The 16,404-nt window shown below is 38.9% G+C and overlaps 1 long non-coding RNA gene across 3 annotated transcripts in view; it reads left to right on the forward strand.

The window, feature by feature from the left end:
• The first annotated feature begins 916 nt into the window (after positions 1-916).
• Positions 917-16,404, forward strand: part of LOC105475743 (uncharacterized) — a 75,027-nt gene continuing 59,539 nt past the window's right edge. For 2 of the 3 annotated variants that reach the window (XR_011622255.1, XR_003016594.2), the window contains exon 1: positions 918-1,047. This is a non-coding gene — a long non-coding RNA (uncharacterized lncRNA). Of the gene's footprint in view, positions 1,048-16,404 lie in introns of all 3 variants that reach the window. The other variant, XR_011622254.1, reaches the window with a different exon arrangement.

Here is a 16,404-nt window from a genome sequence, read left to right on the forward strand (position 1 = left end):
GAGTCAACAGGTCCAGCCTCACAGTGCACATCCTGAGCTACAGCCCCTCCAAAAGGCATCTTCCCCACAGCCTCAACACCGAGCAAGGAGCATCAAGAGTTTGTCTCGGTTTTTTTGTTCTTTTTACAAACTATAGACATGTACAGTTGATAACTCAGGATTTCTAGCCAATAACCATATAGTTAACACCACCTTACAAAAAGAAAAAAAGCCAGAAACATCTTTTAAATGCCTTGTCACACCAACAGCAAAGGGCAGAGAGTGAAGAGAACATGAGAATGCCTTATCATTTTTAAAATGTTTGGAAACTCTGATACAGTTTCAGGGTGCTCCAGACACCCATGGCCACTTCATGTAAACCACTGATCTAGAGCACTTTGAGAGACGGCAATATGATCGTGATCAAATTTTGTAATTAAACCTAATGAGGGCAACAGACACTTCTCAAGTAAGAGATGTGTCAATTATGGTGCTCCCCACTCCAAGTATTCACAAGGAGACAAACAGTTTATTTATTCAGCCTCCTCCTGCTCCTCTTCTTCCTCTTTGCCTTCTTCATCTTCCTCTTCCACCTTTTTTCCAGGCAACAATAGCAGGATCCTTTGTGCCATCAAACTTTCCTTTGGACTTACAGTCAGCAACATCCTTCTCCTACTTCTCCTTCAGCTTTGCCGCCTTAGTGATGTAAGGCTGCTTTTCACTGTCATTTAAGTTATTCCACATCTCACCTATCCCGGCCAGCGGGATAGTCAGTGTAGGCCCTGGAGGAGGGGGTGGGAATTTGGGGAACAAGAGACACAACAAATGGAAACAAGACAGTGCTCTGATCAAGTCTCGTTTAATGGCGGTAATGCACTGCCTTATATACACTTGGAAGGGAAGGGGTTGGGCTAAGGCGGAAAAGATCTCATTGCCGAGGGCGTGGCCAGGTTAGTTTCAGTTTCTCCGGTGGGACGTCTTGTTGCGCTTGCGCTATTAAGTAACAATTTTCCCGGGCGCAGGAAAAGTGAGTGAAGAAGCAGCAGGAAGAGCGCCATCTTTAATGAGGTATTAGTACAGGGGAAAAAAGGCAAAGATAGGGAGAAGGTGTGGGGTGGGAATGAATATAGCTCAGACGTTTAATCCTTAATTATTATTCACTATGGCCGGGGCATGCAGCTCCGGACACTCACCCAGCTTTTTTGCCACATCTCCAATAGAGATAGTGGGGTTTGTGGATTTGATCTTGGGGCCTAATTCTGAACAGAACAGGAAGAATCTAGATGGTGGCCTTTTGGAGGCATTAGATCCTTCTTCTTCTTAGCTCCCTTAGCTGGTCCATAATCCTTCATTTCCTGATAATAGCACACTTTATCCACCTTTGCTATTTCACCAAATTTAGATTTCTCCTTCCCGGACATTGTCTTCCACCTCTCAGAGCACTTCTTGGAAAATTCTGCAAAATTGACAGGGACCTCTGGGTTTTTCTTCTTATGTTCTTCTCTGCACATCTGCACATAAAAGGCATAAGCAGACATCTTGCTCTTTGGTTTCTTGGGGTCACCTTTAGCCATGCTGAGTGTATTGTTTGCTAGTCTGGGCAGCGCAGGGCACCATGCATGGCTCAGTGCTCCCCAGCCTTGGGCTAGCTGCCTCCATGAGAGCCCAACTATCCTTTTAATTGATACAAAGCCCTGCCTCCATGGCTTAGACAAAAGACAAACATTTCAGCATTTTCTCCCTAATCTAACAGCAATGCTGAACTCATATACGAAGAAATTCTAAGTGTGTGCATGTGTATGGATATATATAATATGTATGTATTTATGTATGTGTATATACATACATATACATATGTGCATACAGATGTAGAAACACACAAACATATCCAATTGTCATTCTCAAGGCCCCAGGACTTGCACATAGTTGAATTCTAAGGCAGCTGCGGCCATGGGATTAGGTCTAGATCAGGACTGTTCCAGCGAGACAGCAAAGGTCAGAATCACACCCAGGATGCCCTAGGAAGTCCAGGACATTAGCTAGTCAAAAATATTTATGTGATCACTTCTCAGGCTTTTGGATAAGATTGAATGCAAACTTATTTATTTGCCTTATCCATTTGTGCAGTCAGTCCTAATTGCCACAGGGAGAGAGGGAAACAAACAGAAAAAAACATAGTCCCTAACCTTGAACTGCTCACACACTCCACCAAAAAGCAGAAAAGGCACAAGAAAATGTCTTCAGAGAACACTTACAGAACAGCCCCAGTGCAAATGAATACCATGTCATGTAGTTTTTCTCCTTCTTCATCCTTCACTTAGATCCCAACAAAATAATCAAGAAAGCCACTTTTCCCCCGAGAGAGAGAAAGAGTATTCACAATATGTCAGTCACTAAACTGAATTCTTTACTTGAAGAAACAGAGACTCAGCTGGGCGCGGTGGCTCAAGCCTGTAATCCCAGCACTTTGGGAGGCCGAGACGGTTGGATCACAAGGTCAGGAGATCGAGACCATCCTGGCTAACCCGGTGAAACCCCGTCTCTACTAAAAAATACAAAAAACTAGCCGGGCGAGGTGGCGGGTGCCTGTAGTCCCAGCTACTCTGGAGGCTGAGGCAGGAGAATGGTGTGAACCCGGGAGGCGGAGCTTGCAGTGAGCTGAGATCCGGCCACTGCACTCCAGCCTGGGCGACAGAGCGAGACTCCGTCTCAAAAAAAAAAAGAAACAGAGACTCAGAGAGTTTAAATAAGTTTCCCAAAAGAAGTCACAGACGTACTAAGCAGCACAGACAGTTTCAAACTGAAATCTATATGATTCCAATGCTCTTAACCACTACACCATATGGTAACTTGTAAATAGCATTGAAAACTGTAATAATCTTACTGGGCATTTTTTTGAGAATTGTTTGAGAATTAAGAATCGTTTTTAAAATGGTTAAGAAAATTCTATTTAGACAACTTATTTGTCCCACTCATAACACATGAAAACCACCACTGCAGATTGAGAACAAAGGTACTACAGAGTGAAGATGGATCTGAATTGAATCCAACGGTGAACTGAAAGGATGCGAGAGACTAAGTTAGTAAGAGTTGCCAAGATCACTCTGCTCCTTCACAGAACTGAGTTAGTAGAGGAAAGAAAGCTGGGCAGGCAAATGTGATTAGGATGAGGAGTTTTCATGATAGACACACCCCACTCCATCTATAACATACCCAAACTCCAGCAGTGACCCAAACACAAACTGAGGTTCTTGGGGTCAAAGGATTCCCTCTTCTATGAACAAAATATGTCTCCATGTCTCTGCACATGCTGTTGCCGCTCCCTGGAATACTCTTCTGCACATATCCCTAGTAAGATATTTCTCTCAAAAAACTCAAATTGGCCAGGCATGGTGGTTCACACCTGTAATCCAAGCACTTTGGGAGGCCAAACTGGGAGGATTGCTAGAGGCCAGGAGTTTGAAACCAGTCTGGGCAACAAAGTGAAACCTTGTCTCTACAAAAAAATTTTTAAATTAGGCAGGTGGGGTGGTCCCCGCTACTCAGGAGGCTGAAGTAGGAGGATCACTGGAGTATAGGAGGTTGACGCTGAGGTAAGCCATGATCTTGCCACTGTACCACTATACTCCACCCTATCTAAAATTTTAAAAAATACAAAGCTCAAATATCAGAATTACAACACTGCCTTCTCTGACTCTCCCAAGCAAACAGAATTACTAGTAGTTAACACCACTATTATAGAATTTGGAGTGTGAGTGTGTGTATCCCCTCACCATTCTGATTAGCTGAATTCACTTATAAATTGCTTAATCCACACAACAGTCAGTGTTGCACAAGACTGCAGGTTGTTCAAACCATTCTTAAAGTCAAACTGTCTCTCTAAAAAATTTGGAAATGTATTCACATTAATAAAGATATCATTACTACAAGTAAACTACATCTTTATTTGAAATGAAGGCATGTTCTGTCCCTAAAGTTGGGCCAGGAAGAATGTTTATTCTACTCACTTTGCAGTAGGAAACCTTTACACATTTGAAGGCACAGAGAGTTACTTCATGTGCCTGAAGCTTGAACTACGGAGAGGCTACATAGTGAAGTAGGAAGACCACCTGGTTAACAATCAGGAAACATGGATTACAGTCCTAACAGGCTTGCAAGTCACTGAAACTTAGGCCTCATCTTTCTTTATCTAAAATAAGAGAGTTGGTTGGATCAGGTGTTTTCTCATGTCCTTTTCTGCTTGACACTATAGTATTAATATATGATTCTACTATAAAATAAAAATACTAGAATTCAAGAAGCAATGCAAAATCAGAAATAGGCTTTGCATGAAAGTATGACAGCACAGGAACCCAAGAAAACAGTTCATGAGCCTGTCCCAGAACACAACAGAAGCACAAACAGAGCCCTCCTCATACAATCCTCTTCTACCTTCACCCTTAAAGGCTGAACCTTGCTTGAACCTCTTCTTCTCCATCTTTTCCTCATTGCCTCCAATTAAACCATTCTTTATTTTTCTTCTGGATTACAAATCCATCATAAAGTGATAAGTTTCATAAGAATTCTGCATTATTATTGCTCCTAGACTTTGCAGAAAGCAGTGCGTGACTGAAAGACATACAGACCATGTTTCCCATTGCATATATATGTGTAGGTATACATATAATTTAATGATTTTCTCTTCACACACACACGTGTATACACATATACCCTCACAAAAACCATATCTTATGTTATTCAAATCAATATTGATTAGGATTTCATAATTCAAGTTTTATGAAAATACTTATTAACATTTCATCATTTTATACCTCAGATAAGCACATAATGCTTTTCCAAACTATTCAGTTTTGCTGTGGAACAAATATCTTTATTAAATGAATATTCATCAATAATAAAACACTAACTATAGGGTTTGAATATTTTAAGGTTACTAATCTATTGCTAGTCAAAAACGTTTTAGAAATCGAAACTTTTGCAAATATGCCTCTATTCAAAACAAAGTATTTATATGTAAATGTCATGATATCTGAGATTTGCTTTAAAATACTCCTCCAGCACCTCTTCCAAATAGTGGGGAGGATAGATGAAACAAGATCAACAAAATGTTATAATTTATCAAAGCCGAATGATGGATACGTAGGAATCCATTATACTATTCTGTCTGCTTTTGTGTATGTTTTCATTTTTCCATAATAAAAACGAAGATTTTAAAAAATACATAATGTCTTGAGCTGGGTGCAGTAGCTCACACCTGTAATCCTAGCTACTTGGGAGGCTGAGGCTAGAGGACTGCTTGAGCCTGAGAATTTGAGGCTGCGGTGAGCTGATTGTGCTGCCACTGCACTCCAGCCTGGGTAACAGAATAAGACGCTGTCTCCAATAAATAAATAAATAAAATGACTCTACACTAGTGGCCTGAAACATACAAAACTCATGACAAATGTGTGTTGAATTAAAGTGCATATGTAGAAACAATAAACAAATAATCAAGAAATAAAGCTAATAAGTAGAAACAGTTTTAAATTTCGGTGAAGATTACTGTAACCACTGAGAAATTAAATTATATTCTTGGGTCCCTTTAGTGTTTGTTTTCCTTATACATTATATAATTTTTCAATCTTACTGCCTTATTTTGTGATCTTTAGATCACATTAAAGGGTGAAAGGTGGCTTGGATATCATCAATGATTAACATTTACAAAGTCCCCACTATGTAAACACATAGCACTCTGTGGGACTCCTTTTACTATATAAGACAATAGCATGGAGTGCTAGCCGATGAGAAACATCTTTATGAGACCACAGGAAGATATAAAAAAAAAAAGTCATTCTCACATATAGAAAATGCATTTCATTACATTTGTGTTTATCATATGTTCTAATTCTCCTATACTTGTTATCACTTGCTTACTGTATTAATCCAAATGAGCTGCTGCCACTATATGCAACATCAAACCGCAGTGACTTAACCCACTACGTATCAACTTTTAGAACTAAATACTACTTTTGAGATGATCTGTCATTCACAACTATGACTTCTCATAATATTCGTAATGTATTCATTGTTCCAATGTGACCATTCAACTTTTCCTGACTACTCACTAATATGTAAATATCTATCTAAGGCAGTATTTTAAGAGTTTCACTTCTCATTACCATGCAAAGATTGAAAAACAGAGATACCTCAAAAAGAAAAATCATTCTCTCCTTAAAAAAGTAGCCAAAACGGCCTTACTCCAACATTTAAATGTGGCGAGAATTTCATCAGCTAGAATCTAAATTGCTTTGGAATTTAGGTGGGGTGGAACACATGTGTGAACAAAACACTTTAATTAGGCTGGGCATAGTGGCTCATGCCTATAATCCCAACACTTTGGGAGGTCGAGGCAGGAGAATCCCTTGAGGCCAAGAGTTTGACACCAACCTGGTCAAAATAGTGAGACCCTGACTCTAAAAAAAAGTTTTAAATACTTTAATTATCTATTTCTACATATAATAGAGCCTGAGGTCCATATTTTTCTCTTCCTTTTTGCCATGGCTTTTTAAGATTAAAAAAAGGAGCTCTTTTGACTTAAGAGACATAACAGTCAGATGTAAAACTTTAACCATGAATGGATCCCAGTTTGAAAAAAAAATTATAAATACTTGGGGAACAAATGGAGAAATCCGAATATGGATAGGTTATTGGATGATATTTGGGAATTATGTTAATTTTCTCAGTTGTAATAATGTCATTGTGGGTAGATAGAAAAACGGCCTTATTTTTAGAACGTCTTTGCTGAAGTATTTAAGGGTGAACTGTCAGTCATATCTGCAACTTTATCTGAAATGGTTCACAGATACATAGATGGACAAAGGCAAAATAGTAACAACTGGCGAATCCAGGTAGTGTATATAACTTCCTGTATGCTTGAAATTTTTCAAAATAAATACTTTTAAAAAGCTCTTTTTCTGGGGGTGGGGAGGGAAACTTTACTTAGACATGCTAAATGGTGACCTAGGAGAATAATGTATGAGAACTGATGTAACCTTCTGACCTAGAAGTGTACTTTTTAAACCAGGTTACTTACTGCCCAAGGGTTCCATAGCTGGGGAAGATACAATGAGAAATCAAGTACATAACAAAGGTATCAGTGATGGTTATCATCACCTCAGCAAACTGCCATACCCTCAGTACACAGTGCCCTCAGCCACCATCTCCAGATCAATGTGGCTGTCAATGACAGATGGCCAAAGCATCCCTATTCACTCAGGTCATTCTTAGTTCACACGGTCCAACAGGATTTAGGAGTCTTGTGTCATTAGACTGTCTTTAGAAAACAACCTAGCCATTAACAGCGGAAACAGAGTAATGTTGTATGTCAGACAGCTCACTGTTGACAGTTTAAATACACTCAGAAAGCTTAAAACATGTTGATTTTCTGTGTACTACAATTACATTTTTACTGGCAGAGAACGTATCATTAAAACGTAAATGCATGTTAAAAGCAAAGCTATAAAAAGACTTTTCTGTCACAAACTATTTCTAGACCCACCATAGCTAGGAAGAAAAAGTAATATTGTTTAGCACTGATTTGATCAAAATTGTAATTGCTGTGGAAAGGAGAAGGGACTTTTGGCTCAAATATAATTTTTAATACAGTTTATACTTCACAGAATCTGATTTGGGATCCACTTAGTTTAGAGACAGTCACAGTAAAACAGGTACCTACCTTTACAGTAATATTTCATGAGAATATTAACAATTTCCTAATCATTGCAATATTAACCCTTTATTACATGGTCCAATATTTTCACTATTAATCATTCAGCTTGTCCCTTGAGTTATCTAAGGTAAGGTATTACCACTTTTGCCCAAAAGGTATAAATGCTCAAGCAACACAAAGCAATACTGACGAGGCCCTATATTTACTACAGGTAAATATTCTTCTCTATTTCAGTTATTAAATAAATCCTACTCACTAGGAATTAGGATCTAAGCAAATATAGTTTTATGAATAGCCAATAAATTAGTTATGGATGCATAGGGAAATCCATTTAATTTCAAGCAAGACTTTGAAATACATTTAGCCATTTGTGTCTATGACATACAAATAACAGACTTATTACTATCACAGGGCAAATTTCTTCTTGCTCAAGTACTACTGACTTCATTATCTGAGGATTGGACTTGGCCCAAAGTTTATTGACTCACAATATTTTCCTTCATAGCAGTATTTCCATGAACAGTTGCCTTTAAATTGAAAAAAACAGATCCATAGTTGTTAGGGGAGGCAGAAGAGGATGGTTTAGCATTGGTGAGCGATGTGGTCACTGAATACAATGACCCTGTTCTGGTCAAAGAAAAGTCACGAATACTTCATTTAGAAAGACACTTTAAATATTTTCTAAGAAGAATGAAAAATAATTTATTTAGAGAGACACATCTCTCAAATTTCAAAAATAAATTGTAGCATTTATATAATAGTTGCTATAATGCTTCCTCACTAACAAGACAGAGAACTCAAAAATAAAAGAATCTTGGGCTCTAGAAAAAGCAGTGGGAAACCTCTGGCTCTTAGTTTAATTTCTTCTAGCTAGACCATGAAAAGTTTTCTAAAACTAAGTGTCCTTTGTGCCTCCCTTCTCTACCATTAAGAGCAACAAATACAGCTGTGCAAACAGCAGGAATGTGTGGTAAGACACACGTCCTGACTCTTCCTGGAGGAATTCTTTTCCAGACATGTCCACAATCTTCTGAGTCAGTAGGCTCAAAGAAGGATGAGGAGATTGTGGGCAAGGGTAAACTCCGGCCTGAATCCATAAGAGAAGATATAAAGCAAATTGGTTGGGATTCTTGGGCAACAGAAAGAAAACTTTCTGACAGCTGGCAAGAAAGAAGCTGAGAAAGCAAGAAATACTGCTATTCCTCCTGTCCATTTTTCTTTTTCTCCTCTGTCACCTTCTTTTTTTGATTATAAGAACATAGGCCTTGGAGTCATTGTCAGGGTTTGAATCTCAGTCCATTATGTATTCATTGTTTGATTTGGGTAATTTATCTAATATATGATTTGGTCTCCTACTTTTTATATTTTGTGTATCCATTGTATGTTTTTTGGTTTGAGGTTACAATGAGGTTTACAAATACTATCTTAAAACCCATTTATTTTAGTTTGATAAAAATTTAACAGTGTTTGCATAAACAAGCAGACAAGCAAAAAGAAAACTAATAGGCTAGGTGCGGTGGCTCACGCCTGTAATCCCAGCACTTTGGGAGGCTGAGGTGGGTGGATCACTTGAGGTCAGGAGTTCGAGACCAGCCTGGCCAAAATGGTGAAACCCCAGCTCTACTAAAAATACAAAAATTAGCCAGGCGTGGTGGTGTGCAGCTGTAATCCCAGTTACTCGGGAGGCTGAGGCAGGAGAATCTCTTGAACCAGGCGGCAGAGGTTGCAGTGAGCCGAGATCACGCCACTGCACTCCAGACTGGGTGACAGAGCAAGACTCCATCTCAAAAGAAAAGAAAAGAAAACTAATAAAAACTCTATAGCTTAACTTTATTTCCCCACTTTTTAACTTATTTTTGTTTCTATTTATTTATTTTTTGAGACAGGGTCTTGCTCTGTTGCCCGGGCTGGAGTGCAATGGCAAAATGGGTGGAATGATATCTCATGGAGTTTAAGGATTGAATAAAATAATATTAAATACATAGCAGGTGTCTGGTTCATGGTAGGTACTTGAAAAATATGTTAGCATTTTTCTTCTTTTATTTTTAGTCTTGATTTCTTCTTTGCAACTTTTTTCACATCTGATAGAACTTTGGATCCTGAGACCAGGCATGGTGGCTCATGCCTGTAATCCCATCCCTTTAGGAGTCCAACACTGCAGGACTTCTTGAGGCTAGGAGTTCAAGACCAGCCTGGGCAACATAGCAAGACCCCATCTCTACAAAAAGTTTTTTTAAATTAGCAGGGCGTGGTGGCATGTGCCTATAGTCCTAGGTACTTGGGAGGCTGAGGCAGGAGGATTGCTTGAGCTCAGGAGGTTGAGGGTGCAGTGAGCTATGATCATGCCACTGCACTCCAGCATGGGCAACCACAAACAAACAAACAAACAAGTTTGGATCCTTTTCTTTATTACTTATTTTCTATGGATCAGTGACATTGGATAGAAAAATTTCTCAATACTCGGTGTAAGTGGGATATTCAACCATAAGGGCTGATGGCTTCATGTTTGTCTGAATCCCAAAAGACTGAGTTTCCTGTTGATCTGATGAAGAACTATTTTCATAACAAGAAGTTTCAGAGAACCTGGGAATTAGAAAAGAAGAACGACTAGCTCTTGTCTTTCTGTTTTTGTTTGTTTGTTTGTTTTTTGAGGCGGAGTTTTGCTCTTGTTGCCCAGGCTGGAGTGCAGTGGCACGATCTTGGCTCACTGCAATCTCTACCTCCCAGGTTCAAGCGATTCTCCTGCCTCAGCGTTCTGAGTAGCTGGGATTATAGGCATGCGCCACCACGCCCAGCTGATTTTTTTTAATTTTTAGTAGAGACGGGGTTTCATCATGTTGGCCAGGCGGGTCTTGAACTCCTGACCCCAGGTGAACCACCTGCCTTGGCCTCCCAAAGTGCAGGGATTACAGGCACGAGCCACCACACCCAGCCACCTGGCTCTTCTTAATTAACGATTGTTATGCTTGCATTGCCTCTGAAACAATGATACAGAATTTAAGTAGAGACTCCAAGTGGCTGAACAGACTTCAATGCAGCCTGAGCCCTGGTATAGGTCGTGTATCCTCTCCTCAAAATGAGATTTGGGCTCTGGAGGACTGTCTTATGAAAAGCAAGTTTTAAGAGCAGAGAAGCGTGTCTGAACCGGATCTGTAGAGAAAAATTCTGTGTTGAAAGCAAAATGAATCTTAGCTCAAGTTTCAGCATGTTACTTTTGAACTAGCAATGCAAGTACTGTGTTTTTTAAGGATATGGAAGGAACCCAAAATTCATTGCAGAAAGGAATCATGATTTAAAAAAAAAAAAAAAAGAATAAAAGGGTAGGAGAAAGAATAAGAGGAAGACAGAGGGAGAAGGAAACATTACTCAAGTGGAAGTGTTCTCTTCCTAGCCTCCAAGAGAGCACCCCTTCTGGGCGGGCAGCCTGGGGAAGAGCACTTCAAGAGCAGTTTGCTACAGCAAGCAATGTTGCTGACTGTTCCCTCCTTGGAACTCTTGGCCCTTTGGGTTTCTGGACACCCCTATTCTAGTCCTCCTTCTCCTGTGCCCTCCCTGATTATTACCCAGGGCTCACTCCTTAGAGCTTTCTCTTCTCATTCAGAAGCTCTAGATTAACAAGTTTATTTATTTCTGTGGCTTCTCCTACCCCTTAAATGATTGCAACTCCCAAACGTACCTTTTTAAACCATTCTCTCTTTTAAAACCCACAGGCCAAACTGGCCATCAGTAACTGATTGGTGATCATTTCTAAAATCAAAGTTATCTCCATTCCTCCTAAACCTCTTTCCACCATCCATACTCTATCTTCCAGTTCCCAAAGTCAAAGCAGTTCTGAAGTCATTCTTCATTATTTCTTCTAATTCAACTACCAAATCCAATCTATCACCAAGTGCTATTGAATGTACTTCTAGAATCTCTTTCTAATCTGTACCTATCTTCCAATCCTACTGCCACTGTTTTTTGGGATTTTTTGGTTTGTGTTTCTTTGTTTTGTTCTGTTTTTTTGAGATTGGATCTCATTTTGTCACCCAGGCTGGAATGCAGTGGCGATCATAGGTCACTATAACCTCGAACTCCTGGGCTCCAGGGATCCTCTCACCTCAGCCTTCAAAGTAGCTGGGACTACAGGTGTGAGCCACCATGCCCAACTAATTTTTTTAAAAAAAATTTTTGTAGAGATGGAGTCCTGCTATGTCTAGGCTGGTCTCAAACTCCTGGGCTCAAACAATCTTCCCACCTTGGACTCCCAAAGTACTGGGATTACAGGCATGAGACACCATGTCCGGCCTACTGCGACTGTTTTATACAAAGCTTTTATCATATCCTCCCTGGATTCCTAACTTTCATTTCTGATCTTTTTTCCGGCCAATCTTTGTACCAAAGTGAACTTTCTAAAACATAAATCTAATATTTTTTCTTTTACTAACTTTAATAACCTCTGATGGGTTCCCTCTGGTTCTCAAAATAAAAATCCAAATCCAAACAACGTTCTTCATTACATTGCTGAAGTGTTCCTTAACATCCTCATCTCTTGCAATTTCCCCCTCTGCACTCATAGACCTTATTTCAAACCCTGCAGTTTGACCACAACAGGTTATGTGCCACTCCCCAAGCACAGCATGTTTCTTCATGATTCTTTGCACGTTCTGTTTTCTCTATATGAAATGTTGTTCCCTGCCTGGTGAGCTCCTTCATACTCCAAGATTAAGCTCCAACGTCACTCCTCTGTAAAGCTTTCCCTCACTGCCCAACAGATTACTTATATCTACCTGTGGGATTATTAGTCCTTACCTCTATTGGGGCATCTTTAAAGATATACTGCAAGTACTGGTTTATGTATTTTTCTCCCTGAACAAATGAGACTGACATCATGAGTTCCTAAAAGATAGGCATTGGCTCTTATTCCTTTTGATGTCCCCAGCTGTTCACCAAATACTCAATAAATGTTAATGATGTCAAGATAATTCAACTTTCCACACAAAGAAAGAACCCCAGGACCCTCCAGAAAGTGCCACCCTTTCCCAGAAAGAACTCTTTAGGCCCATGTAGTCTTGCCCTGTGACTTAGCCCATAGCTAGAATAAGGGCAGAACATATTCCTTCAGCTTAAAAGAGAGACCAATGGGAACAGGGCAGAGAGAGAGAAAGACAGAGAAGGAAGGAGGAAGAGAAAGATGACCACTCCTTTGATAATTCAGTGCACCTTTCCCCCCAGAAAAAGGAATCTTGTTCCTTGATGGCAAAATTGGAAAAGAAATAGAACCTTCCCACAATGCTCTGTATTTAGAGGATACTTAAAGAGCACTTGAATTTATTTATTTATTCATTCAAGTGTTCTTTAAGTATACAGGTGAATGCTCTCCAGTTGGTGGGAAATTTTTACTAGAAATAATGAACTCAGCATCTCACTCACCTTAGTTTTTCCTTCACCAGCCCGTCTTTCCCTTTCTGAGAGTCTTTGTCTCCCTCTCTTCATGTCCAACAAGCAGAGAAAAATTAAAGTGGCACCAGGAAATTTTTCTAGCCTCTATATCCAAATAACCTCTTAAAAATAAACTTGATTTACAACTACAACATATGCAACTGAGTATCTTAACTGTAAATCTAATGTAACCATTGTTCCTTTGGATGCTTCCTTAATTTAAAGAGTGATAAATATACCCTTTAAGGACTATCAGTTCTAATCATTTCCAAATGACTGATTTCCAGTGTGTTGCTACCATACATTTCCTTTATATAAATAAAAAAAGTTTCTAAATTGCTTCCATTAGTGTATAGAAAAATATCTGTTATTTATTTGTAAATGGTGATGGGAGGATTATAAGCATATTGCCAGATAAAATTCTATAACAATTCTCTTAGTATATTATGTTTGAAAATGCAATATTTATATAGTAGAAACTATAATATTAAGCTTCTATAAGTTTGTCCTTTTAAAATTTGAACTATTAAAATGTTTTTAAATATGAAGAAAAACCTTTTAATGCCAATTCCATATCAAAGTTTAGGATTTTGCATTTATACAGAGCAGAGTTCATGAACTCCTGCTAATCATGTTAACAATCTACCAGGTTTCTAAAGGCTCAGCAGGGGTTAGAATTAGAAGGCTCTGCCATCAACATCAATAACAGGAACAGTGACACTCAGAGGAGTTTACCACTGTGCTCTCCTAAGAGGGTTCAGCACATTCAGGCACTGTAACCCATAATTGAAAGAGATCTATAGTTAGTGATTCCAAAAGAGATCTAGAGGGATACATTATTTCAGATTTTGTTTTAAATAATGAGTCTTAAAAATTACATATGTGTTTAGGTATACATATTGTGTGCTAGTATATATACAATATTATGATGGTCATACTTTTTATTTGAAAGAGCCTTACCACTCAAGAGGATTTTGAGTTCAAATTTTTGTTTTGGTAACAAGAAAGATGCGAATGAAATCTCAAATGTTTCTCTGGGAGGCAAGAAAATAGCTTGAATCCCTAATTCAGAATGCAGCCTGTTGGACAAATGATGACTCAAATAATCTCATGTATCCTGGGCCCAAAGCAGGTGGCAAATCAATTCAGAAACACATAAAAACAAAGTTAATACCTTTGAGTTTACAGATATACATTAGAAGCCAATTTCAAAGTATTTTTAAAAATAAACTTTCCACAATATGAATTTGTTATCTATGGATTTCCACAGGCAGGAAAACGTGCCCTCTTCCACCCCTATTTTTCGAATAATCCTCACCCAATTCCCTTTCTTCACTCCCTTCTCCATAAAAAAGGCAATATTCAAATCTTAAGGCCAAGATGGCTAAGGTGGTGGTGGTTGTTGTTGTTGTTGTTGTTGTTGTTGTTTGAGACAGAGTGATGATTAATACTGAGTGTCAACTTGATTGGATTGAAGGATGCAAAGTATTGATCCTGGGTTTTTCTGTGAGGGTGTTGCCAAAGGAGATTAACATTTGAGTCAGTGGGCTGGGAAATGCTTAAATCCTTAATCTGGGTGGGCACCATCTAATCAGCTGCCAGCACAGCCAGAATATAAAGCAGGTAGAAAAACGTGAAAAGGCTAGACTGGCCTAGCCCCCAGCCTACATCTTTCTCCTGTGTGGGATGCTTCCTGCCCTCGAACATCAGACTCCAAGTTCTTCAGCTTTCGGACTCAGGCTGGCTTCCTTGCTCCTCAGTTTGCAACCTATTGTGGGACCTTGTGATCGTGTGAGTTAATACTACTTAATAAACTCCCCTTTATATATATATATATATGTATGTGTGTGTGTGTGTATATATACATATATGTATATATTATATACATATTATATACATATATATTATACATACATATTATATATAATACATATATATTATACATACATATACATTATATATACATTATATACATTATATACATACATATACATTATATATAAATATATACATATATACATTATATATACATTATATATTATATATATTATACATACATATTATACATACATATTATATACATATTATATATATATGTGTGTGTGTGTGTATATATATATACACACACACACACATATACACATCCTATTAGTTCTGTCCGTCTAGAGAACCCTGACTAATACAGATTTTGGTACCAGGAGTGGTTCTAGAGGAACAGAATATTAAGGATGGAATTCTTTTGTTGGTTTTGGGGTTTCTGCAGTTGACTGCTTAATATGATTAGACCCAAAAATGCTAAGGACTGTACTTCTAATAGTATGGAAAACACTGATAGTCTTTGGTGTGAACTGTTTAGAGAGTTATACAAAATAAATGCATTTGACACTCCTGATTTGCCACTCATGAGAAACAAGTTTAGTGACTCTATACATAATACCTTTGACTATATGTGGAGAATCAATGAACATAATGAAGTTGGTTGGTTGCTCCTAAGATCACTGGACAGTGATGAAAGAAAATTATGAACTCAGAGACTCTAACTCCTGGCTTCAGAAGCAGATACTGAGCCTCAAATCCGCTAAGATTGCCCTGAGTGAGAGTTTTATCTCCTGTAGAGAAAGAGCTGAAATTGTGGAAAAACAGACACAGCTCTTATCAAGCAAGTGGCTGACTTCCAAAGAAAGGTGCAGGCATAGCCTCACCAGGTGTCTACTGCTAAAGTGAGGGCATTAATTGGAAAAGAGTGGGACCCTGCAACTTGGAATGGGGATGTGTGGAAGGACCTTGATGAAGCTGGGGACACTGAGCTTGTAAATTCTGATGAACCTTTTTTGCTAGAAGAAACAGCTTCCCCATCCCCAGTAGTGGCAATATCCCCTCCCTGACCCATACTGCCATCATCCTTTCCACCTTTGTCTGAGGAGATAAAACCTGCGGTGCCTGAGGCAACAGTGATGGCCTCCCCTGAGGCAGCTGCCAGGCAAGACAATGTTGATTCTCTTCTGGAGCCACCCCCAACACCCCTGTTTGTTTCTAGACCTATAACTAAAGTCCTAGAGGTGAGGTTCACAGTGTGACCCATGAGGAGGTACAGTACACTCGAAAAGAACTGCTTGAGTTTTCTAATTTATATACGCAGAAATCTGGAAAACTGGCATGGGAATGGATATTAAGGGTGTGAGATAATGGTCAAAGGAACATAGAGTTGGATCAGGCTGAATTTATTGATCTGGGCTCACTAAGTAGGGATTCTGCATTTAATGTTGCAGCTTGTGGAGTTAAAAAAAAAAGGCTAA

Source organism: Macaca nemestrina, chromosome 4 (assembly GCF_043159975.1).
Source record: "Macaca nemestrina isolate mMacNem1 chromosome 4, mMacNem.hap1, whole genome shotgun sequence".
Lineage (NCBI taxonomy): Eukaryota > Metazoa > Chordata > Mammalia > Primates > Cercopithecidae > Macaca > Macaca nemestrina.